The sequence below is a fragment of the Aptenodytes patagonicus genome, chromosome 4, assembly GCF_965638725.1.
Source record: "Aptenodytes patagonicus chromosome 4, bAptPat1.pri.cur, whole genome shotgun sequence".
Classification (NCBI taxonomy): domain Eukaryota; kingdom Metazoa; phylum Chordata; class Aves; order Sphenisciformes; family Spheniscidae; genus Aptenodytes; species Aptenodytes patagonicus.
In genome coordinates, this window is record NC_134952.1 from 2,154,033 (window position 1) to 2,180,186 (window position 26,154).

Here is a 26,154-nt window from a genome sequence, read left to right on the forward strand (position 1 = left end):
CTAGGCAAAGGAAATGTGGAAGACCTCATCTACCTGGACTTGGGCAATGTATTTGGTATGTTTTGAAGATGGGAAGCTGTTAATCTGGAGACCAAGGGGGTCGGTGGGAGAGTCACAAGGTCAGTCAGGAATTGGCTGAAGGTTTGATGAGCGTGGTCAGTGTTGCAAGGAGAATTGCCCTGAGGGAAGGTTACGCGGTAGAGCTCATGAGGAACATGCGCAGTGAATACTTTTACGAAAATTATCAGTCACGAGGTTTTTATACAGTAAATTCACTCAGGATGTAGAGAGGACTTTTATGGACAGGGGAGGGTTAAGAAATGGTGGAGAATGAAGTGGAGGACCTAGGGGTACCACTGAAAATCAAATAATGAAGATATTGATAGAGGGATTTGAGCTCATATCGCTCAAAGAACCGAGGAACAAAAGCTGAATGTGAGGCTGGTGCAAAAGCGTCTCTGAAAAATGCAAATAGGTGCTGGGAAGCAAATGGTGCCAGTATTTCCAGCGTGGTAGGGGATGACCTAGACACTTGTAGATCACTGGGATAGCCTGTGCTTTTCAGGTCACTTGTGCTCAGAAAATAAATACTCCAAAAATGTGTAAGCAAGAGCAACCAGGGTGGATGGAGACCCTGTCTCATCCGGAGACATTAAAACGAGCCTTGCTTTGGCCTGACAACAATCTGAAAGATTAGGTGCTGGGAGGAAGGTCTCAAATAAATGGCGGGAACATCGTGCTCCCTTACTAATAGAAATAGGTGAAGAGCAAAACCCTCAGCTAATGGAAAGCTTAAAATGCTTTGAAAGGGAATAGATAATGGGGATGCCTACTCTATGAGTTTCATTTCCGAAGAGAGATGAGTTAGGTTTTCCTAGATAAATCCGAACGTATCCCTTCCCTTGAGGCCGGGCGTTTTAGCCCTGTTCCTTGCTCTCAATTCTCTCTTTCATTTTGGCGAGTCTGGTAGCATCTGCAGAGGTTTCCAGTTCTGCTTAGCTTGTCGTGAGCTCCTCTGCCTTCCAATGTGCATTGATCTGGAATTTCTTCGCCTACGTGTCCGCAGACAAATGGTGCCTTGTTAGCTTCATAAATTGCTAGCCTAATTAAAGTAATGAATTCACAACAGGAATTGCATGAAAATGGAGCACTACTTAATTGAATAGCCCTGGGTTCGGCTCCCATTGTACACTTTCAACAAGGTGCTTGTGTGATCCCTCCTATTGAATTTGCTTAAAATAAACCTTCAGGGTAGTTTGATGTCTTGGTAGGAAAGAAAACACCCAATGGGCAAGGCCTGGAGGATTTCAATAGCTTTATTGCTCCAGGACAGACAAAAAAACCCCATGGAAAGTAAAATCTGAGTGACCCATTCATGGCTAGGAAATCATTAGGCACACAATGTATTGTATAGATCACTGTAAAACCGCCCGACACGAGTAGAACAGGAAATTTATAATAGTTAAAATTGAGCCTTCAGTTAACCCCACCAAAAATCTTCTATTTTTCTGTGTTATCAAAGTTAGTTCAATATTTGCTTTATATACATCCTGTTCCGGACTTTGATTCCTCTATATAGCGCACCTTCCTGCCTTCTAATATCTGATTTATTACATAACCGTTTTTCTTCCGAAGCTTTGGCTTTGCCTGCTTTAACTCTTTATCTTGTCAGCCTAAGAGCTGGTTTTGTCCGCAGTCTTTCCTTGTGCCTCTGCTCGCTTTGTGAAGCCCCAGAGAAAGACTAACTGAGGAGCCGGCAAAGAGGGGAGGCTACAGGGGACACGAGGTAAGGATGGGCTGCAGGTTCTTCTGGAGAGAGACGCAGAATATCTAAGGTGGCTTGCGTGCGTCAAGTCAGAAGTTGGGTGGGTTTGTCCAGGTCGTCTCTGAAGGCAAAGGGTTGCAAACATGCAGGATGTGCTCAGTCTCCTGCTGCTGGAGCTTGGACCGTACGAGCACAGGAAGGAAAGCAGGTCCTAGCCCCATGCGCCCACCCTCTACATCAGTCTCCTCTTTCCTAAAACCTGGCGTAGGATGTGGAGGCTTCGCGCGCCCTCCCGGCTGTGGTGCTGGGTTGGGGATCGCTGCCCTCCCGATGCTCTGAGGCTATTTGCAGTCTTGGCCATGTCGCGGGGAAATGGGGAGGAAGCGCTTTGCTCGAGGTCAGAAGGGATGTCACCAGCAGACGGGGAAGGTCCCAGAGGCAGGTTTGATGCCGAAGACTGCTGAAAGATGTGTTTCCTGTGCAACAATAGAGAATTTTGTTGTATTTCCCTGTGGAACCTCTTGAGATAAGGGCTGAAGTTCATCCTGTACCAGCAGACACATCCCTTCTCCCTTTGTTGGCACGAAGAACATCACAAAGACAGAATTACAAATTACGGTGCCTCTTATATGCCTTGCGCTGTCAGAGGTGACCTGCCTCTATTCAGTGAGTGAATAGAGGTGAACGGGCCACCAGGATGACGTGCATCTACCTAACACACATCTTCATGTGCACTAGTGACTACAGATGCTACTAGAAGTTGCCTTGGAGAGAACAGAAGACTTCTGCTTTAAATTTCAGGAAGAAAATGAAGAAATCGCTTGTTGTTCCTGGACTTGGCTGGTCCTGAGCATGGCAGAAAGGGAGGCAGCAGCCATCCTGCTCGCAGGGAAGCATCTTCGCATCCTCCCACGCCTCCCAGCTGCCGGCCCAGCCTGGGGCAGGGATGCAAAGGTGGCTGGCTGTAGCTTTCTGCTGTTTAGCGACGCATCCCCAGTGGTGGGAACGGCTCAGATCTCTTTCCTCTACAGAAATGGCTTAGCTATGTGAGCCCTGAGCCCTTCCTTCAGACCCAGTTCAGGTTGGCCAGGAGCTCAGAAAGTGTTACTGGAGAGTGGCAAAACTACAAACCATTCCCTTTCTTTAAGGAAGAAATGTTTTACGCCGAGGGTGGTGAAGCACTGGCCCAGGTTGCCCAGAGAGGTGGTGGATGCCCCATCCCTGGAAACATTCCAGGTCGGGTTGGACGGGGCTCTGAGCAACCTGATCTAGTTGAAGACGTCCCTGCCCACGGCAGGGGGGTTGGACTAGATGACCTTTAAAGGTCCCTTCCAACCCAAACTGTTCTGTGATTCCCTGCAGTCTCTGCAGCTTTGTTTCTTCAGGAGATGGGGTTAAAAAACTCCTTGAATTATGCCTTTTTTTCCCTAAAATAAATCTGCTAAAAGGCCATCTTGTCCCCCTGCCCAAGGACCTGCTCCCTGGCAGTGGGACGTGGTCATGACAGAGTGGGGCTGATAAGAGATTTCTCAAAGCAAAGGCCTACGGCTTTCTTCTCTCTTTGACTGCAAGACTGGAGAAATAAGTAAACTCCCTAAGTTCCCCTCCCTGAAATGGGAGAAGGAAGCAGGGAAGGGATGACTGTGCTTGCTTGGTCTGTGCCGCAGATTAAAATCACTGCTGCAAAGCAAATGAAACACAAACAATTTAGGTTTGGCTTGGTTTGGGAAGGGTGTCCCTTCCGCTGGCGGCTGTTTGTTTGGTTAGGTTAGGTGGGTGCAAGCTCTAATAATAAACTTTCCTGGGAACACGATGGCTCGAAGAGAGGTCAAAGCAAAGGAACAAACCAGCATCAGTCTTGGGATGGGACGCTGTGGGGAACGTGGGAGGATGGGGTGGGCACATAAAGAAGTGTGGTTTGCTCCTTCCCACCGTCCCTGTGCGTTGCCTGTCGTCTTACCCATCTTGCAGGCAGCGATGGGCATTGCTTTGGCTCTTGAGTCCTTTCAGCCTCTTCTCCCAAGCTAAGCGGTCACTGAAGGGCTTAAAGCAGTGTAGAGTGAGAGGAGAAGGGATGAAGAGAAGGATGGGGAAGACCCATGAAAAGTCATCTCGTTTATCCCCATTGCCCCAAGAGAAGGTCGCTGCTGCTCCTTGGGGCATCCAGCCATGGAGTTTTCTCCACCTGAACTGAGTATTGGCTTATTCCTCCCTGTAAAAGGCTTTTCTTGGTGTCTGACTCACCTCTCTTGAATGGTAGAGCTGAATGGGGACCCCAGGAGTTGTAGGAGGAGGGGGGCCTTTTGGTACAGCCAAGCAGTTTGACTCTGAGTCCCCACTGCAGGCAGCAGCACAGCTCCTGCGAACTAATAACAAACCCTTCGTGCCACTCCTTGAAAAACACCCGTAGATCAGCCCTGGGGCAATATCGCCTGTGTAGGTTGGGGAAGGGTGGTGTGATCCCTCTGAGCCCCTGGTGATGGGGCTGTCTGTCAGGTTTTCTGTCCTTGCTGGGGACCCTGAGGAGCACCATGCTCCTGCTTCCCGCCAACTTTGGCATGAACAAGCAAACTATTGTTTGATTCAGTAACGAAGTGGAAATATGCTCCAGATGTGAGAACGTGGTTGGTGCAGATCTGCCAAAAGTGGACAGAGGAGGAGAGCGTCATGCCTGGAGTGAAGAGGGGCAGATTGGCCGTGGTGGGTCAGGTATTGCTAGGGTTCATTGGAGTAATGTGAGATATGGGGGACCAGTGTTTTCACGGTCTTATCTGGACATGACTGCATAACTGCATCTACACCGCACCTTGCAACGATGTTAGCATGAGGCCAAGCCCAGATCAATGCATCCAAGCAAGGAAAGTATCTGCCTTGATTCCCCTTGCAGGAAAACCCAACGGGGCTGCTTTGCTGGGTGTGGGGAGGAAAGGTGTCGGGATTCACTGCTGGAAGCATGGAGGTGTGCAGCGTCACCCTGGTGGGAGCCTCCCTTGGTAGTGCCTTGTTGGGATGGACATGACGTCCCAAAGCAGCGGTGAAGGTCAGAGCTCATCTCCAGTAGGAGGAAGGGAAACCAGAAACGTTGCAAGCCCAGGGTGTTGGTATCTAGGAAGGGATTATGGCATCGAGAAGCAGAGTGAATGTCCTTTCATGTGGCTAGAGCCATGGGGTTTCTTTCTCCCCACTGCAACCAGAGTCAAACTGCAAGTTTCCTTCCTTACGGATCTAGATGGCAGCCCACTACCCACGTGGGACGTGGTAGCAGGGGAGGGACGCACCAGCGTCATCCAGGATACGCTAAACTCTGTCCTGAACTTGCCGGTCCCTCTGGGACGCAAGGAGGAGTTCACTTCTCGGGGAGCTTCTGATTCAGCTGGCTCGCAGACAGTGCTGAGTTCACCCATCTGCCGCTTTCTTGGCAGCCGGTGAGGGTAGGAAAATAACGATCGTTTTCAATCAAAGTTTAATGTGTACAAAAAGCAGCCTGGAGGATTCCTTTGGCAAAGCCTGCCGCGGGGGAAGACAGCCGCTGGAGTGGGCCAGGAAGGCATTTTCCCCCTGCCCTGGGTCAACCTCTTTGTTGTAAGTGAACAGTTCTGATTGTCTGCAGCAAGTCTGCCGTGACCAAGTGTCTCTTGCTCACCATGGAGGTGCTCTCGTCCCTTTTGTGCCTTCAGTAGTCCTGCCCGTCTGACATTTCAAGCACAATTTGTGCGCTTGTTGCAGACAACCTTCAAAGGCTGAGCCATGGTTGTGGGGCTCACTGTCTTCTGCCTGGGTCCTCTCCCGGCAGCTTTCCCATTGCTGTCCAGGCTAGCAATCTACACTCGTATCCTACTTACAGGATGGTGAGGAGCAAATCAGTATTTTCTTTGTGATCTGGACATTTGAGAGGTTTTGTAATTGTTTAATTCCCTGTTTTTCTGCTCTGGATGTGCAGTTGTCCATGCAATGCTGTCCCCACCCATGTTCTCCTTCCAAACCGTTGCCCCCAGAGTCCCCTGCCACGAAGCATGGGGGTTGCTGGAAGCGGCAGCACCCTTCCTTTGAAGGCGAAAGGAAAGCTCAGTAAACGTGAAGGATGCTCTTAGCTTTACCTGGGGAAGGCATTCCTTAATGCGTTGCAGCAAGCCTTGAGGCTGTCAGCCAGCCCTTGAAGAGTTAACTGATACCCGTACAAGACTTAAGCTCACAGAAAGCTGGTCTCAACCTGTCAACTAGGGCATCACGCCACAGATTAATTTTTGTAACTTAATTGAATTGGCTTTTTTTTCTCTTTTTTTTTTCCCCTCTTTTTTTCTTTTGTCTCTGTAAGTCAGAGGTTTTCAATTAATCACGTATCATATGCGGCCAGATTTTGTCTTTCATTTCCAATGGAAGAAAAGGGAGCTGGAGAACCCTGTTCAGAAAGAAAAGCTGCTGGGGTTTGGGGGAAATGATGGCTGCTGATTCAAAGTACAACCCTGGTGCTAAGTTGTTTGCACCTTTGCTTCATCACCAGCTTTTTGCCGCCGTATCATGCCCGGTTTCTACGGCTTGCCTGGTAGCACCAGGCTTGCTGAAGGCTGCCCTTAGCTCGCATGGCTTTGCTACCCTCTGGCTTCATCCTTCCTTCTCTGCTTCCCCCCACCTGCGGTGCGCATGAAGACTCATCCTTCTTTCCATGGATGCGTTCGGGCAGCCATGCCACACAGAGATGACTGTGATCACTTCTGCTGTGTTAGAAATAATACGCTTTTAGCCTGAATGCTGTTGTAGAGCTGCCTCCTGTAGGAGGAAAGCAGGAAAGAAAGCAAAATAATGGGGAAAAGTTGTTAAGCAAATCTCCTCTCTGGCTTGGAAGGGAAAGCTCAGATAAAGAAGACTCTGAGCACCAAACCTCTGCTTTCCTGCTTTCTAGTTGACCCTACAGATGATGTAAGGAGGAGGATAGCCTTGATTCAGTGTGATAAATCCAGGTCAGAGCACTTGAAAGACCCTAGCGTGTGTCTGAAGTCATGTGGGGCTGCAGATCCCTGCATGGGGCCCTTCCCCCAAATTAGCAGAGTATTGCAAGGCCAGGAGCAGAGGTTACTCCGTTCTCCTCTCAGGCGAAGATAAAAAGAAGGTAGGAGAAAGAAAACAAAGTGCACAGCTGTTTCCTGGCTTCTGTGTTGCCTCTTTGATGGCAGCTATTTTGGGGATCTGAGCTGTGTTTTGTTTCCATTTTGAGACACCTGAAATGTTCAATTCGGACTGTCTTTGGGGAAGGAAAAGAAAAAAACCAGAACAGATTAAGAACATTTCGAGCAAAGAGAGACTGGAATAAAAACTGAACTTATATATTACACAGGAGCTGGGACTGTGACAATAACATGACCTGAAAACAGACCCCAAGCCTGGCTGTCCCGTCTTGTGAGGCCACCTTGACCACAGCGGACCAAGTTGTCCAAGGAAAGGAGTATTTCTGGAGAAGAAAAACCTAACAACAATGATTTTATTTTTTTTAAAAAATCCTTTCTGCTGTGTTTATAATGCATAGGTGAATAAAAGGTCTGTGTGCAGAAGCTGGATGTTCCCTTGTGTCCTCTCTTATCTTGGAAATAGGAAACCAGAGATATGCTTGGTTGTCCTTGGAATTTAAGGTTAGGAAGGGCCCATCAGGGTTAAACAGCCTAACAAGGTTTGTTCACCACTGGCTCCCTTGTTGCTGCTTGAGATCTGCCACCCTCTTCCCATGAGGTTCACAGGTGCTTGGTCCTTACTGGCTAGATCGTACTCGGCCGTGCGGAGCCACCGTTACTAACCATGCTCATTGTCATGCCGAGTAACGAGAACACAACATGCTCTCTTCCAGCCAGATAGTCAGCATTGCCATTAATCTATCATTACTTGCAAGGACTAAGTCAGTTCTTACTGTTCCTTGCAGCAGGAACTGCCTCGAGATCAGAAGACCTCGCTGCGGCTGACCTGCAGAAGCGATGCAGTAATTCCCAGCAGGGCTGGGTTTAGCTACCAGGATCCTCTTTGGGATCTCCTTTGTGCAATCTGCAGTTCAGCTCTGGAACTCCTTGCTACATTTTCCTGGGGGCAAAGCCAAAAGTCTAACTAGGTCCAGAAAGCCTGATTTGTAGAAGAAATGTTCCATCAAAAGCCAGTAAGCAGAATAACAGAGAGCTAAACTTGGTGTCTGCCGGGGTGGGGACAGCAGATTGCTGGAAACTAGAAGGGTAGGGCAAGGTGACCATCACTGTACGGCTGCAGTCTTTCCCCTAGAACTGGTTCTGGCTCCTGCCTGGCCTTGGTGAGCCCTCGGTCTGATCCAAGACAGCTATTGCATCAAAAACCCCTCAAGACAAAAAGCTAATTAGCGATATGGCCGTAACAGCCCAGGTGTCCTTCTGCAAATGCTGGTCCTGGGGAGAATTGAGAGGACTTTCCCAGGGCTGTGCCGCCGTTCCTGGAGATGTTGCAGCGGGGTCTGGGGGAGAGCTGGGACAGCTTAGCTTGTCCTGGAGGTAACTGCCCAGGAGGCACTGGCCTCCACAGCCACCATGTGAAGGCTGCCAACCTCTGGAGCATCTTACCCCAGGGTACCTGCTTATTTCTTGGCCGCAAGATCTGTTGCGGGGGTGGCGGTGGGGGAGGCATCTTCCTGCGCTCATGCTTTAGTACAATGGAGCCCTGTTTCATCTGAGGGGTTGCTGTCAGTGCACCACCAAAAGGAGAGTATATTGCTTTTTCTGGGAACAAAAATCACAGGAGCAAAACCCAAGTAACCTTGGTTACCACACTTTTATTCGTGGTAAACAGAACGGCTGATAGCAAAAGTCCTTTTCTTACGTATGTACTGAGTACACAGTGTACCCACGGATGGAAAACAGCAGAGCCAGGGCAAGGAAGATTTTGGTAAAGCAAGCAAAATGTTGTAAATGTGATGTCACGGTTTTCTTATCACTCCAGTGCTCTTGGCGAGTCTCTCCTAAGGAGGTCAGCTCTTTGATACAACGCGAAGTTGTTCCTTCTCTCTTTTGTTCTTGCCCAACTTACGTCCCGTGGCGATTTGTTTTTGCAGCTCCTAGAGATGAAACATCTTTGGCTGCAGTCACGAAAATGCTAACGAGGTGTCCATGGTTGGATAGCTTTGTAAAATGGGTTTGTAGCTTAAATCCTTAATAATGTAGGATTTGGGAGATATGTTTGCCCGGTGCTTAGCCTACCCAGGAGCTAATCTCTCGGTTCTGTTGTTATAGAAATGCCCTTTGTGGCTTTCCCACCAGCCTTCGGCTCCAGAAGGTCTCTCTCCTGCCGTGTGCAGAGCTGCCTGCTCATCATTTCCTCCCTTTTTCTGTGGAAAGTGAGGCTTCCATGACCGGAGTCACTTGTGCTACATCTTCATACTCCTCTTCAGGGATTTTCCGGATTCGTCTTTTCTGCGTCATCAATATTACGTTGCCAGTCTGGAGAAGAGGAACGGTACCTCCAGCAGAAGTCTGTTTATCTCCAGTCTCTCTTGTACGCCAGCCTGCGGAGACACAACCCGCAGCCAAGCTTTCTCTGAAAAATATTTTTAACGTTTCTTCCCTCCCACTCGCCTTCCCAGCCAGATCCCCGGGGACTTGCTGAACAAGATTGTTCTCACTTACACGTCTCTTGTGACTGTATGAAAAAGCTTAGCTCTGCTTTGAGAAATACACTTACATATATTCTTCTTGTCTATACCCATTTTTTTCTTGCATCTTTGCCATGAAATCCCAGCTGTCAGGCCAAAGAGGAAAAGTTTGACATCTACTTGACTTTTTACTTGAAGTAGATTATTTTTTTCGTCTTTCCATATTTTGAAGGCATTTGGGCAATGTAAGGACTGTTTTTCCTGGCATATTCTCTGACCTGATTGACCAAAGTACAGCAGTTTTTGTGCTGTTCTCATACTCATTGTGGGACTTATTTGACCATGTGCAGGCATTTAATCTGGGCTGGCCTGGGCTTTCAAAGCCAGCGAATCCTACCCCAGTGCAGATATCCCCACAGTTGGATCCTACCCTCGATACCTAGCTGTAGGATCAGCACAGGATGTAAGGACATCCACGCCGGAGCTGAGCCAGGCTGGTTCATGATGTGCGTGAACATGCAGTGCACGTGTAGGCGTACGCATGCAGCCATGACCTGCTCCAAGGGTGGAAGAAGCGTCGTTGTATCGCCATGTCGACTTGCGGTACTGCAGCCTTGGCTTGACCTCCTGGTGTGGAAAACCCATGGACACATATGGACAGGGCTGTGCTCTGAGCATACAATTCATCCCAACTGCAGCGTGCAAACGGGAAGACTTTAACTCATGTCCCGCTGTCCTGCTGTTCATTTGCTGCAGTCTGACGGCATCTGGCACATCTCTGTTTGTTTCTGCAAACTCCAACACCCTCACTCCCCACCCAACACACTCAGTGAAGTCCAAATACAGGTTGGAAAGGATGGCCATCTCAGGTTTTAATAGGACTGAAGTGAAGAAGCGCAAGAAGAAGCCAAAGAAAACACAATTTGCATGGATGCCTCAACGGTACAGCCTCATTGGATAAGTTCAGCCTAAAAAAATATTAGCATAATTTACTCTTAACGACAAGATAAACACAGGCACAGCACAGGGAAAAGTGTAAAGCCGAGGAGTCTGGGCACAACGTTTGGTGGACACCGTGTATGGGTCCAGAGAGGAAGATAAAAGCTCGGTCCAGCTGGTCACTGCTGCCTTACCGTACTTAGGAAACGCCCGCCTTGTTAGTATGCAGGTTTCTGGTTCAGCCCTTCCTGGTCTTACCTGCTTTGACTTTGGTTGTAAGGGAGTCTCTCAACTAAGATGGCTCGTAGAGTTGGGTGTGGCCTCCTTGTATTGGGTTTGCGTGGCAAGGTTTTGGTAGCGGGGGGGCTACAGGGGTGGCTTCTGTGAGAAGCTGCTAGAAGCTTCCCCCATGTCCGACAGAGCCAATGCCAGCCGGCTCCAAGACGGACCCGCTGCTGGCCAAGGCTGAGCCCATCAGTGATGGTGGTAGCGCCTCTGGGATAACATATTTAAGAAGGGGGGGGGAAAAAACCTGTGCAACTGCAGCCGGAGAGAGGAGTGAGAATAAGTGAGAGAAACAGCCCTGCAGACACCAAGGGCAGTGAAGAAGGAGGGGGAGGAGGTGCTCCAGGCGCCGGAGCAGAGATTCCCCTGCAGCCCATAGTGAAGACCGTGGTGAAGACCGTGGTGAAGACCATGGTGAGGCAGGCTGTCCCCCTGCAGCCCATAGTGGTCCACGGTGGAGCAGATATCCACTTGCAGCCCGTGGAGGACCCCACGCCGGAGCAGGTGGGTGCCCGAAGGAGGCTCTGACCCCATGGGAAGCCCGTGCTGGAGCAGGCTCCTGGCAGGACCTGTGGTGAAAGGAGCCCATGCTGGAGCAGGTTTGCTGGTGGGACTGGTGACCCCGTGGGGGACCCACGCTGGAGCGGTCTGTTCCTGAAGGACTGCACCCCGTGGGAAGGACCCACGCTGGAGCAGTTGGTGGAGGACTGTCTCCCGTGGGAGGGACCCCACGCTGGAGCAGGGGAAGAGTGGGAGGAGGAAGGAGCGGCAGGGACAATGTGCGATGAACTGACCGCAACCCCCATTCCCCGTCCCCCTGCGCCGCTGGAGGGGAGGAGGTAGAGAAATTGGGAGTGAAGTTGAGCCCAGGAAGAAGGGAGGGGTGGGGGGAAGGTGTTTTAAGATTTAGTTTTTATTTCTCATTACTCTACTCTGATTTTGATTGGTAATAAATTAAAGTAATTTCCCCGAGCCGAGTCTGTTTTGCCCGTGACGGTAATTGGTGAGTGATCTCTCCCTGTCCTTACCTCGACCCACGAGCCTTTCGTTATATTTTCTCTCCCCTGTCCAGCTGAGGAGGGGAGTGACAGAGCGGCTTTGGTGGGCACCTGGCCTCCAGCCAGGGTCAACCCACCACACTCCTGTTTGGTTTTTGGCCGTCCACAGCTCGATGCATGCCTGGAGGCCTCCTAATGACTTTTTGAACTAAGTTTGCTCAGAACTAGGTGTGTTTTATAGCTGCAGGTATGTGTTGTAATCTATCTTTACCTAATTTAATCCTGCTGGGCAGAGGGGGTGAGAGGAGGAGAGACATACGGGTTTGTTCTTTCGCTTATCGTTGTTTTTTCATGAGTGACGCTTGCCCCAGGGCTGTTATTTTTGGAGAGTGGGTGCTCGTGTTTATTGCGAAGGCTCCTAGAGCTCTGGGCGCAGGCTTTGAGGTATGTAAATCTAAATAAGAATGACATTTAAAATAGGTTACATGCTATACCTGAGTGTGCACAGAGAGGAAATATGAGTAGATTGACTTCAGATCCTTGAAGTAAAAAACCCCCATGGGAGTATCATTAAAGTTCTCAGCACCTCCAGGTAATTATATTCTGACATAAGTTGTTTGGACCCCAATTCAAGGTAACTCTAATCTGGACCTCATTATGATGGATAAAGAGGAATTAATCACTGAGCTGGAAGCTGGATTTTCCCCGGAGGCATGTGATCATGACCTGCCTGCTTAGATTTGGGCAAAGATGTGACAGTTTCAGCTAACAACATGCGTGTACACACAGATACGTAGCGTGGCTCAAGAAGGTCAGAGGGGCACAGCTGAGAAAAGTTAACAGCAAAAGTGACTGGAAAGGAAAAGGACAGGGAGAAGAAGATGGCAGTGGGAACTGAGAGTCATTTCACTTGTCAGTCATTTTTGATTGCCAAGCCAAACCGCTTCCACAAAGCACAAGCAAAAATACAGTCTTTGGGAGCCTGCTGGGTCTGCAGATATAATTGTACTACCGGTGCTGTCTGTGGACAATGCACAGGTTGGGAAGCACCGAGGAGGTCTGGAGAGTTGCACAGCAGCATCCCCATTGCTCAGGGCGCACAGCGTGGTCAGAAGACTGTTGGTCATGGAAGGTGCGTGCAAAGGTACTCAGCTGATGGGGGGAGTCCGGAGGACAACACCGACTGCCAGCAGCTTTATGGGCTCTGGCTCTTTTCAGGCTGGGCTCTGGATTGTCTGCTCAGCCTCACAGGGAGCAAAATTTTTTTTGTCTATGGTTATTCTGAAAGACACACAAGGGAGCTGAGTCACATTGTGCTTCTCCTTCCTTTATCCATCCAAGTGGATGGCCCAATATGGAGTAGCCAGAACATGGGTCAGAAGAGAAAGATCTAGGGATCTGTACTTCTTAAATTGTTTCTAGCACCAGAGGCAAGAGTCTAGCCTATGTCTACCATTGCAAGTGCTTCCCTTAGTTCAAAGTAGTCCTTGTACTTTGTTCTTCAGGGCAATCTTCCAACACGTCAGCGTGGTTCCAGCAAGTTTGGTGTGAAATGTGGATCTTGATACGTTAGCTGCGTTAGCTGATTTCCAGGCCCAGAAGTTGTTCAAATCTACTTGAACTTTTTCTACAAGTCAAATTTAAATTGCCGAACCCAAAGAAAGCAGACCATGTTCCCCCACTATCTTTTGCGCAGCATCCAAAAATAACCCACAGTTCTTGTTCTTCATTATTGCAACCAGAATCCCCCTTTCAAGCATCAATCTGGTGCAGGCATGCAGAAGTATTTCCACTGTGTATCTTCTAGCCCACCTAAGTATGAACATCGAGTTTGCTTTCAGAAAGTCGATGTTCGTGGTGCCTTGCAGCATGTGTCAGAGTTTAAGAGCAGAGCTGCTTGTGCTTTCTGCTCAGCAATTAGGTGCTTTGGCTACAGAGCTGCTTCTTTGCCTGTTCCCTCTCTTTGTTTCAAGCCCTCAATGCTCTTAAGTATATATCTACATGTCATCCTTGATAATAAAGACCTGGAAGATATTTTAAAGACATAGATGATAAAATACAGCATCTCTTTACTTCCTTTCCCCTTTCCGCTGCCCAAGCACAGAGTCTCTCTGCAAGGAGGTCTTACTTGCTTCACTATATATTTACATTTTAAAAATCTTGCTACCATCTGAAGCTGTTGGCTCCAGTTTGGGCTTTTTTCTTTTTTTTTTCTTTTTTTTTTTTTTTGTTGTTGTTGTTATCCTCTCAAGAGAAAGAAACTATGTGGGTTTCCAAGTTCTTGAATAAATGTCAAATAAAACATTCCAAACAATTATTCAAGCTGGTAATAAGCAGTGAGACATTCTTCCTGTAGAGAGGCTGAACAATGGTTTCCTCTGACAGAAGCAAAATATTAGGAGCCTTCCATATGTTGGTGCTGATTTAAACGGCGGCAACATCTCTGAGTGGGATAGGAGGCCCCAGCAAGTATCTGGATATCCTGCGGGAAGAAGGGCTCTGCGGGTAACACCCAGACTCCCCCCGACATGCCATAAAGTTCTGGGAGTTTTCTCCGTTTCTTCTCAACATCCTCCAGTTTTGAGAGCATTTGCATCCTTCCTTTGCTTTTTTTAATCCTTCCCAGCACATCCAGCACTTTTGTGGCTTACCCTGAACACCCCAGGGAGGCAGGTGAGCCACCCTCCACCTCAAAGGCCAGGATGACCTCCAGGGAGGAGCAGTGCTGGCTGAACTTGGCTGCCAGCTTGACCTCCGTCCCCGCAGCCCCGGTGAACACGTCTCCTTCCCAGACCACGTTTGAGGTCTGCTGCAGCACAGTCTTCTCTTGCCCGAGGACGACGGCTTGGTAGGCTTTCGGCACCTTGACCCTGAACCGGACCCAGCTCTGCTCTTGGAGCACCCCCGTGCGCGGCTCTAGCAACACGCACCCTCTCTTCCACCGGCTGTACACCCTGGGGAAGGGAGGCCAGCTGGGATCGGAGAAGCAGCGTATAACGTAGTCACAAATATGGACAAAGTCCTTGTGGTCCTTGCTTCTCCCAAAAAGCCCCACTTTGTAGACGCCCGACTCGGGGAGCACGACGCACACGCTGACTTTAGTCCTCAGGTGGGTGACCAGGACATACCTCTCCAGGGGGTACCTGGCGCTGATGACTTTGTCCTTACTCAAGCTGGCGGTCACCTCGACGCTGGCGGGTGTGTGGAAGGTGATGTTGCACTTCCCCAGCTTGGTGGTGATGATGGGAGCAGAGTGGCTGGGGTTGGAGAGGCCATGGCCACTGGAGCTGATCCCACTCCCACAGTGCATGCTCAGCCCTGAGGGGAAGAGTTCGTTCTGGTTGACGGGCCTCAAACAACGAATGAGGAAATTGGCCGCGTTCCTGAAGGTGCTGCCTCCTAAATATTTCACAAACACAGAGAGCCGGTAGTAACCCTGGAAAGGGCAGAGCACATGGCAACTCAATTTCTCCTCCTCAGCTTGAGAAGCCAGGCATTTCTTGCTCAGAGCAGCATCTAAATCTTTATTAACCAGCTCATACATGGCAAGCAAGGGTTGGGATGTCTGGAGAGTCAAGAGCAAAGTTCCCTGTGGAGCAACAAGCAGCTCCCCTTTGTGGCTGCTCTCCTTGATGCCAAAATCTCTCACCTTTTGGTGAAGGCCCCAGAAATGAAATGGGTTTTCAGGCAGTTTCTCTCCATTGTGTGGCTCCACACATTGGATCTGATAGGAGCACACCCAGTTGTATGGATCCTGAGAGTCGGCATGGCGCGCGAAGATCATGAGGTCGAACATGCCCTCGGTTGGAGGAGTCACTTTGATGGTCATGTTGTTCTCAGACACCGTCATCATCCCGTGAACTGTGCCTACATCCTCTGTGGTTGTGGTGCCCTGGAGTTTGGAGAGTTGGTAGGTGAACTCTGTTGGGTGGGTGCTCCCCAGCATCACTGACACTTCCCCATGGGCTGCAGAAGGGTGAACAAAACACCTTTTACAACCCTTTCATCAGCAGTGTAACACATTCACTTTTGCAGTGTTGACCCAAATCATCTGCATGAGAGACAGAGACCTGATTCTCCTCCTCTTTTTGCCTCTACCTACTGAAGGACCTTAGCGAGACCCTTCCTTACCTTTTACCGTTTTTCTTCCCTTGCTGAAAAGAAATGATGATACCACTAGACCTGGAGATGAAGGGGACAGGTACAAATAGTTATCCTTTGGGCCCTGAGATACCCAAACCTAAGCTAATGGTGTCCCATACAGGGGTAATTCTTGCATGACTTCTGGAGCTGGAGTCATTCCTCTAAGCTGCAGGTCTTATGCTGTGGTGTCAAACCGCCAAAGCAGCTGGGAGGCTCGAAATATCCCGGCCTGGCTGCTGGGAGATCCCACATCACTGCCACATTTTAGGAATGAATTTAATTTTTCCCATTTTTATTATTAAAATATTTTTTCTAAATTTTGGCCTCACCAAATCACAAAAATCCACAAGCTTCTGGCTTGGAGTGTGCGCTAACCAGGGAGGAGGGGAGAGCAGGACTTCCAAAGGAGAGGTGCATTGGTACAGGTAGCTGGTGGTTGTACCGTGATTGGTGGATAAGTGCTGGGGCTCTTTCCCAATGACTTTTGCTCCTTGGTGGACATCAGCAGTCTTCTGCTCAGGGCCACCACACACCACACAACACCTCCCCAGCACCAAACCAACCTGCCCGCCCCCCCCCCCCCGCCCCAACAGGCTGCAGCAGGCGGTTTTAAAGCCAATCTGAACCCACCTTCACACCCAGAAACGAAGCACCTCCGGAGGAGGTCACCATGGAGGAGAAGAGTCGCGGTGTGCTTGGTTTCACCCCCACCCTCCATGTGCCACGTCTTGCTGCTTGTAAACCCATACGGCAGTAAGAGAGGGCACTTCTCAGTGCAGCAAGCCCTCCCAAGGGATTTCCATCTGCTCCGGGGCAGAAAGGGTGGTTGGGTTTTTTTGCAATGGGGACAGGGCAAGGTTTCGCAAGCCTTGAAGACTTGGCCCTGAAGAAGACAGGACCGTCTAACCAGCAGACAGCAGGCTGCTTTCAGCACGTGGTGAGCTACATCATTCCATGTGAAGCCACAGGTACTGGGGCAGCCTGGGTAGAAAACCCTGGCTTAATGGCATTTTATACCTTTTTTTTCCTCCAGGTCTAGATGAAAACATGAGAAAAATGGCCACAGAGAACAAGACTTCGAGTCCTTTTGCCCTTGAAGTATCCCAGAGTGCTTCACAGAGCCCGGCACTGGCACACCGACGTACTGAGATGCGTACTTAAACCCACCATCCTCAAGGTCTGTGGAAATTAAGCCTGCTCTTCGTTACCCAGGGTCCCTAAGTGCCCAAGGATGGCTTGTCTCATGTCCAGAGTGTGGCTGCTCTGCATCGTCCCATCCTTACCACGTTTTTGCTGGAGAGAGGGGAGTACCGAGCAATGGCACCGCGGGAGCCCACGGCTGGTATCAGCACCCGCGCTGTGCACAATGTTCATCTGTTTTGGGTGCTAACATGAAATGACAAAAGACTCCAGATTCATGCTGAAAAAATTGTCCCTTGCTAATTGTTAGATTATGAAATGTGTTTCATAATCTAATGAATAATGGGGGGGACAACTTTTTTTTTTTTCTGTTTGAATCTGGATTTTTTCATTGTTTGCCCCACAGTTTTTGTTGATAGGTTGAAACAGAGATGTGAAAAGAATGGGAAGGCTGGGTTTTATTTGTGCCTTGCCTGTTAAAGCTGTGACTTGGCTCACACAGTAAGTGCAAACAATTCTCTCCTGGCAAGTGTTCAGTGGAGACATTACTGATGACAGACTTTATTAACTGCAGGTTTGCTTGTTATTAAATTCTCTCTATGCTAGTTTCCGAAGCTGCTGGCCTGGCCGGCTGCATCGTATTAGGATCTTTAGGAAGAAAGAAAAGAACAGAACATTTTATGCAGCGGAGCCAGCGATGATGAGATAGGGAAGCCAGCAATGCATTTTGCTTTGGGAAGGAGACCCAAGGAGCTAATTAATGGCTACGTTTAAAACAAACATTTGTTTGTTTTATTGAGTTAATTCAAGCCATGCACTAGAGATTCCTGGTTTCCAGGGAGGCCAGGTGAAGCTGGGGATGTGTTCCCATGTCAGCACGCTCAGTGCTGCAGGAGGTCAACGTCTGTTGCATTAATTGGTTGGGGGAAAAAACCCCACCATTAACGTACAGGCATGTTTCTAATTTCTCAAAGCCTTGTTTAAAAGGCTTCCCTTCCCCTCTCCCACCCTAGCTATTGTATCTACAGCATGCCACCAATGACTGCCTTTCCATACAAAAAGAAATGTCTTATAAAGTCTTAATTCCATAGGACTGAATGCCCTTCATCACTGCGGTTACCAAGCCTAACGTCCGGGCAATGTTAGCAATTAAAAGGGCTGGGTTTTCAGAGGATGGGTGCCAGGTATTTCCTGAAAATCAGGTCCCTTTGCAAGGTGTCCCACCTTCAGCTCCCATCAGATAGTGATTTGTGGGAGGAACCTTGGTTGAAAGCTTTTAAGTGTTTTAAGTAGATGGGAGCTGCTCAAAAATAATAGAGCAGGAATTGATCCACAGTAGCAAGAGGGAAAATAAGAAGATTTTGCACCGAAGATCTCGAGCGTTTTTGCACTAAGATTGCCTAAGATGCTTAAGTGTACCCTGTAAGGTGACGGCTTACTTCCATCAACCTAGATCAATATAACCATAATTTTGCATCAACAAAAGCAGACATCTGGTTTCGTTCACAATCTGGGTTTGCAATTTGGTGTTTTAAGCACAATTCTGATATAAGGCTGGCTGTTGAGGCTAATTGCAGTAGTTAAACTGTTCAGGTTAGGTCCAGGAATACAGTTCTTTCCCTCCACAAGATGAGAAATTCACAGGGGGGGAAAAAAGTTGGCTTTTTTTTTCCCTGTTCTAAGGGAAAAATCTCCTTTCATCTCAGTTTTGGAGGAAAAAAGAAAATTGTGCCTGTAGCCCAGGTCACGCAGTGAGTTTTGTGGTTGAGGGACAGGAGTTCCTCCAGCCAAGGAGGTGCAAAGGAATGATGTAGCTGGGATGTGCCAGGCAGGTTTCCTTCCCCAACAACTCTCCCCAGGTCTGTTTTGGCTCATGGCAGCTAGTGGCCAGCGAGGAACCAAAGCCCTCAGCTGCCTCTAGGCTCCATCCCTATGTCTTTTGGCTATCAAAAACTGGGGGAGGGAGGGGAGAGAATAATGAAATACTTATTTTTCCTCATTCTTCCCTTTGGGCTTTTGTACCACCACTAATGATATTTGGTGAGAGTCTATGTTTTGCAATTTATCGCTTTGGCACCCAGATGAAGGGACTGCTTGGACTATTGATCTGGTTTTCCTTTGAGACCGCAGATGTTGTGTTGTTTGGTTGTCTGCCTTGGAGCCTCCCTAGTGACCTGGACCTGAAAAGGGTTTCTCCAAGTCTCCGTTCCTGCATTTGTCGTGTAGGTGCTGTGTGACCTTGGGTAGAGGTAGACAAAGTCCCCTCCCCAGGATGCTCTGAGGTTCTGCGGTGGAGAAGCACCACGAGAGCTTTGCGTAAAAGGCAGCATCAACGTTTCAGCTATTCCCAATTTAATTTGATTTGCACAGGCCACTTGCTGCTCAAAAGGTGCGTGATAGCCCATCTCAGCAAAGCCCCAGCATCCTGGAAATACTGGAGGATTTTGATTTCTGGGTAAGTAAGAACCTCTCTCGGTCAAAAGCTTTACAGTGTGCCTTGTCTGTCGTACATTCATTTTCTGTAAGCCTGACAACTCCCCTCAATCTGAGATTGCTTTATCTCCTAGCTTGCTGTCTTGATAAAATAAATGGCAGGAAAAATCCATAAACTCTTGGGACCATCCAGGGGAATGGATGTACAAAGGGTGTCCGAGTAAAATGAAGATCGTGTTGTATCCAGCCTGAAGAATTATCATGAAACTACAATAAAGGAAATACAACTCCAGCCCCCTCCCTTCATTTTCAAAAAATGGGACATGAACGTTTCAGGCCATGTTTTATCTGGGAGTCTCCCTACCCAGCTTATGAAGACAATGAGGATCGTGTCTCAGGTACGTTGAAGCTATTTTGCTACGGTTGGTGAATTTAGATGGGAAAAGCCAGGCACAAAAGGGCTTAAGTGATTCGGCTCAATTAACTATAATTTATGAATCCTAATTCCCAGTTTACTAATCACAGTATCACACAATGACCTTGATTCCAGAAATTGCTTAAATATGTGCCTCTGCTCTACTAGATGTTAAACATGTGCTTAAAAATAGACAGATGGGCCATTTTTGAAGGAGAAATGTTTTCCTCCACCCAAACTTATTTCTTAAAAGCAAGAGAGCTCTTACATTACTAGGATTTAGCCCTCGCTTTGCATTTACCTGTTTTGAGGAGGGAAGTGTTTGGAGAAAGGAGGGAGAGCTCAAGTCTGAAAAACTCTGAAGTTTTAAAAACTCTCTGCTCAAAGTCTTCCCGTGAGACGGGGGGCTGCAGAAGCTGCCATTGGGGGTCCTCTGGCCAGTGGGTCTCAATGAAGTGCTCAGGGTCAGTAAGGAAGAAAAAATCATCATGCCTGCAAGGTGAGAGAAGACACCATGGAAGAGGCAAGAGAACCGTTAGCACCCTGAGTGGTCATGATGCACCGCTGTAAGGGAAGGGAGCTTCCTCCACACCGTCAGAGCTGCACCAACTTTGGTAAGGGAGGACCGAGCTCTCATTTGGCATTTAGGTTTCTGCTGCCCTTATTTTCTCTCTATTTTTCCTGTCCTGAGATGCCCAGAGCTGAAACTGCAGTTCCCAGCCCTGTAACAGACCCCTTCCAGCAACCAGTTAAGATGACCCTATGAGCTGCAAAGGAGATAATTTTACTGAGTGGTTCCTCTACCAAGGCCTGTTGCTTGAGAATATATTTCAGCATGACGTCTGATCTTGGTTTAAAGCTCTTCCAAGAATTTACATATGATTTAAAAAAAAAAAAAAAAATGCATCTTGGTTCCAATTTGGATGTGCCTAACCTGACTTCCCAAACATTCCCCCCTGCTTAGGTATTCACTGAGTGGGTCAATCCGCAGATGTGTGCTCAACCTTGTGTTGGGGTCATCCTGTGAAGCCCTGTTGCATCTGTTGACCTGAAGGTTTTGAGGCCACTGTGTTGGACCCACACGAAGCTGTTATCTTTGCCTGTTGCTCTAGGTGACGTTTCGTTCTCCTTCTCTTTTCCCCATGCTCAGCTAAAAACAACCCACATTCACTGGTGTTTTAAACTGTTCTCAGCAAGATAATTACCTATTAGAAATTTCACAATTATTTCATTATGCATTATTAGAGAAAAAAAATTAAAAATGCAATCCCATAATACAGTTAATGGAAATTATAAAATTGCACAAATAACTTTCCTGAGAGTCGTTATTTGCTTAGCATGGGCTGAGAAATCTCTAATTACATATGGAACCACATAAGAGCAAAGTTGCTGTGAAAATGAGGATTTGTTACTTCATAAGTGACACTCATTGCAGATTAAAAACAAGTTGCGAGGGGAAGTTATCATCTGAAAAGCTACTGCCCCAGCTCAGGGAATAAGGCACTTAACGTAGATGTTTACATATAGAGGGTCCACGTTTGCATGACGTCCCTGAGCACCCACTGGAGTTGCGGATGAGCAGAATAGCTCTCTGGACTTTCTGCACGTAGCTACTGGGGCTGTACCTGAAATAGGGGCTCAAGGCCTGGTGCACCCAGACTTTAAGGGGTCTGTTGGAAGGGTTGGGATGGCCATTCTGGAGTGTCTCCAAAGTCAGGTTGAGCCTTGTCCATTTGTGTTGGGGCCCATGTCTTCAGTGATGGCAGGGGAAGGGGTGTCTCACCTGGGCACGAACAACCTGTTCTCTGCATCCACGGTCCCTGCGCCCCAGCAAGCGTCCAGGAGGCACCACTGTCCTTCCAGCTCCACCGCGTTCCACATGTGGCTGCTCTTCTGCTGCTGGCACCACCGGCCTCTGCGGGAGCCCGGGCTCCGGCCAAACCCTGGGACCTCCACACAGCTCAAACCCGCCTCCCTTTCCAGGGACAGCCAGCAGGGGAGATAACCGCAGATCAAACACTGCTTTGTGCTTGCTTTCTTGGAGAGCAGCCCAACCTGCATGATTAGTACAACCTCCTTCTTCTTAAAGCCAGGACCCCACTCGTGCAAGCTGTTGGCCAAATTCAGCTTTCATCCAGCCCCTTGATTTCCCCACAGCTACTTCCAACCCTCATCCCTCATATCTCTGGTTCTGGTTAATCTGTCAAAGCCATATATACTCCGCCATCCAAGTAGGGGAGGAGGGAGGCAGCTGCTGTGCCCGGGGACGTGGTGGGTAAATGATGCTGGTTGTGTGGCAACCCCCATGCCAGATGTATGTCCCCACCTCAGATCTTCAGCGGGGCAGGAGAAGAAAGCCCAAGATGAGTTTTACCTGCACATTTCCTGGCATAAATGGGCATAACCAGAACACACAGCTCTTCCCACTTGCAGGACCTGCTCTGGCATGTGGATCTTCTGAGACAGCCCCAAGAAGCCGTCCACATCATATTCTAGGAAAGGGAGAATATCATGCAATTTCAGGCCAATGTAAGGGCTTATTATTTCCAAAACAATCCCATTCCTTCTCCTGCCCAACCCTATTTCTCTGCCTACCCACCCTGGAAGCCATGACAGCTCTTCTATCCATCATTATTCAAGAATTCGACAATTCCCCATATGAGCAAAGAATTGCCAAAGCCTTGGGGGAGTTGGGTTCTCAGTGCATGTAAACAGCCGTTGTGCCATTCAAGAGAGGTACAGTGACAATCATATTGTCTCGCACACATGTAGTAGGGTAAAGTAGCACGAAGCGGCTGCATTGTGCTGAGATTCCTGTGTCCCCAGATGACTGCTGCCAGGCATAGCTCAGCCTCATCGAATTTGCTTTATCAGGGAAACAGCCTCCGATGCATTGAAGCTGAGTGCACCGGAGGCAGGTGGGCTTTACCGGTGTCTCTGGGGGTCTGGCACCTGAGTGCCAGCGAAGCAGGTGGCATTTCCAGGATGGAGGGGTCCCGTGGTGGGAACAAGTTCCTACTCTAGGCACTTTCCTGAATTCAGGAAGGGGACATTTCAGTTCATGACTGCAATACGAATACTGTGGAGTCTCTATTCTGCAGGGCATGAAGAGCCTAAATCCAGGAGGTGGCATATGAAGAAAGGGCTTTTCGCGTCTCTGCAAAACAGTGAGACCAGACTTACCGATGTTGTGGCAGAGCCAGAACCATATTGCCCGCACCGCCTCCAGTTTGCTCTGGGATTTGGCGGTGATCAGGGGAACGATGGCCTGGACGGACAGCCCGGTGGGCCTGGATTTCAGCTGCAATGGAGAGGACGGGTGAGTTAAAGGGAATCTGGGTGTCACCCCTGCGTGGGTGGGTGACCGCTCCATGTGGTGGGCTCGCTGGAAAGAAAATGTACACCACAAAAAACCCAAAGCTGCATTTTTTTCCCCCCAGAATTTAAAATGCGGAAATACCATTTGTGGTAGAACAGGGTGTTTTCCCCATTTTCCCAGGCATGGTTTTATAAAAGCCTGAGGGCTGGAGTTGCAAGCTGGAGGAAATGAAGGTGGCATTTCCCATTCCTTTGGAGCAGCTGGTTGGGACGTACAGTGCCATTGCTCTGGTGCCCTCTCTGTCCAGTCCAACGTGTCCTCTGGCCCAGAAGGTCTTGTCCTAGAGGTGGGTCTCTCCAGTGGTGCTACTCTGCAACACTTAACTAGGGACAGCGGGTTGCCAGCCCCGCGCCGATTAACATCTCAGTGTATTTATGCAGAACAGGAGCAGACTTGTGGCTCAGATGCTCTTCTTGAGGCTGTGAAACCTCACTCAAACCCATGCACCAAAATGGGTGGAAAGAAGATTTTTTTGCCCCCCGCCCCTAAAATTTCACTAACTTTGTAATCCATACCTGACCCCAAAGAAAGCCTTTCTGCCCCTTTCCTCCCATTCATGCCTTCACATTTCTGGGTTCTTCCCTGCTTTGTGATAGCGCAAGCATTTTTTAGCAGCAGGCTTTTCTTTCACCGAGTTAAATTTAGCCCAGCTCGTTTCTCCAAACTCCTGCCCCTGCTATTTCATTCCTCAAAGACTTTCCTGCCCCAGCCATCTGTAAGACAGTTTCACATAGATGGAAATTTCTTTCTTTTTGCTTATGGGAAATGTCGCATTTGTAATGGACGAAGATTTTCCCTGGGATGTGGGTTTAAAAATGACAATGCAGCCAGGGGAGCACCTATTTCAAAATGATGGTGCTCCTGCCGGTCCCTTGCATTTCTGTCATGAGGTTGTTATGAGTTTGCAGCTGCTAGGCAAACAAATAATATGAATTATTCCCAAGGAAAAAAAAAAATAATACTCAGTCATTAAATATCTAGCTACCTGCTTCCCTGTTGACACATCTTGCAAATTCAGCCTGAGACCATCCTATTCTTTGTTTCAGTCAGAGATGGTAAAAAGTAGGTCCTAGATGGAGAGTTGCAATGTTCCCAAGTAATCCTGGTCCTGACTATGCCTGAGGACCCCGAAGAAATGGGTCAGAGCATCTTGTGTTGCATTAACTGCTGGTTCCACCAGAGTGTTTGGAGTTGAAGGATGGAGCCGTTTTCTCCAAAACCACCCAGGCAATGATCCGGCCAAGACTTTTTCGCATGGTTAAGGTGGATGCATGCAAGCAGTCCCCAGGCTACTCCTAAATGGCCAGGAAATGGGTTCGGCTTTGTGCCTGCACTGCCTGGATGATGACATCCCCATCAACCACCTTCTCCCCGGGGACTGCCAGCAAGGCTTGGTGTATAGGGAGAGGGGACAATCCTGTATCCCCACGGCACCGTTGGCCGAGCAGCCGCTGTCACCAGAGGTGCAATACCCTGTTCGCAGGTGGTCAGTAAACTGCTCTACTGCTGCTCTTGGCACCAATAATTCACGGCTAAGAGGAAGAGATGAAGTGCACCAGGTTTTAGTGCAGCTAGCGCTTTGAATATACAGGGAAACAAGTTGTTCCCATGTCTCCCCACTGCCTTGGAGGTATTTTTGGTTGTTTATTACCCTCTTTTTCCTATCTTCCAACTCCCTCCCGCTCTCTTCTCTTTTTAATAGACTAGGTAGACTCTGAAATCCTCAAGCACCCTTATTCCCGCGGGAAATTAGCCTCAGGCTAGGTACAAATTACAGGTTTCAGCAATAACGGAGAGCACAATTATTCCTTGTGCCTCTTCGCTCTCACTAACAAGTTGACGTGTAAGCTGCAAAACCTGCATTGGTTCAGCATTCACTGCTTAGGCAAATTGTGCTGACCCTGGGGGAGAAATTGCACTGGCGGCGCGTGGTTCAGGCAACAGGAAGGAATTACAAAATTCAACGCTCCCCTTCTGGGCTCCCGAGCATCCAGCAAGTCAGACCATCAGATAACAGCGGACAGCCTGAAATGAGGACACAACCGATGCCTCCTGCTTGAGAAAAAGCAGGAGTTGGGCTGCCACAGATATGAAGGGGTTGGTGGACACGGCCAGACCGTGTGGTTATTGCTGGCTCCGTGTGCTTTTTATGCAGGAAGCACGCTGGCTTACCAGCTCCCAGGCTAACTAAACACAGCCTGCGCTGCCTTGGGGCATGCTGTGGTCTGAGTCCCTTCCTCTCTACCTTGCAACCTTCCTAGAAGGGATTCCAAGATCCCTCTACCCCACCACAACCCTGTTTGGGACCCTGAAAAATTCCTGAACATGATGAAACCAGCCCTTCTTCCCAGTTCTGCACGATGAGCTGCAGCAAACGCTGCATATTGCAGCTACACAGGGGTGCTGGCTGGAAACAGGCAGCAGTGGGTCCTTTGTGGGCAGCAGCTCTTCAGAGGTAGCACAGTGATCTTTGGCCATGGTTAGGACAAATTCACAGCCCAGGGCCTTGTGAGGTCCTCTATTTTTGCTGTAAGACACCACCTTGTCACTGCTGTCAGCAGAGCATAGAGTGAAAAGCTGAATGTCAGGATGTGGATCTGCTGGTGGCACCGTCTGCTGATGGCACCATCTGTGTTCCTACTGAAGGACACCGGGACCTACCTGCTGGCTCACGTGTAGAACATGGGTGTCCACGTGGCTGAAAACTTTCGAGTCAGTGAAGAGCTCTCTCCTGGTCTTTCTCTGGGGATTTTTAGCCTGCTTCTCTTCTTCCAAGCTGCTAAGCCCTTCCTCGGGAAGGAGGGCTGGAGAGCAGCTTCCCGCAGTCATGGACTTCTGCAGAAGCTTTTGGAAGGTAGCCCTTTCGCTGCTGTTGTTAACTTTGTCTGCCCAAAATGTGAAAACCGCCTTGGAGGGGGAATCCTCAGGCTCATCTCTTACTTTTCGTGTAGCTGAGACTTTCTTTAGCACCCTCTCCTTGTTCCTGTTCATGTTGGTGACTCGGTGGGGGAGTTTCTCTGAGGTCTTGCAGCTGTTCTCTTCAGAAACGTGTCCCAGGGGAAAGTT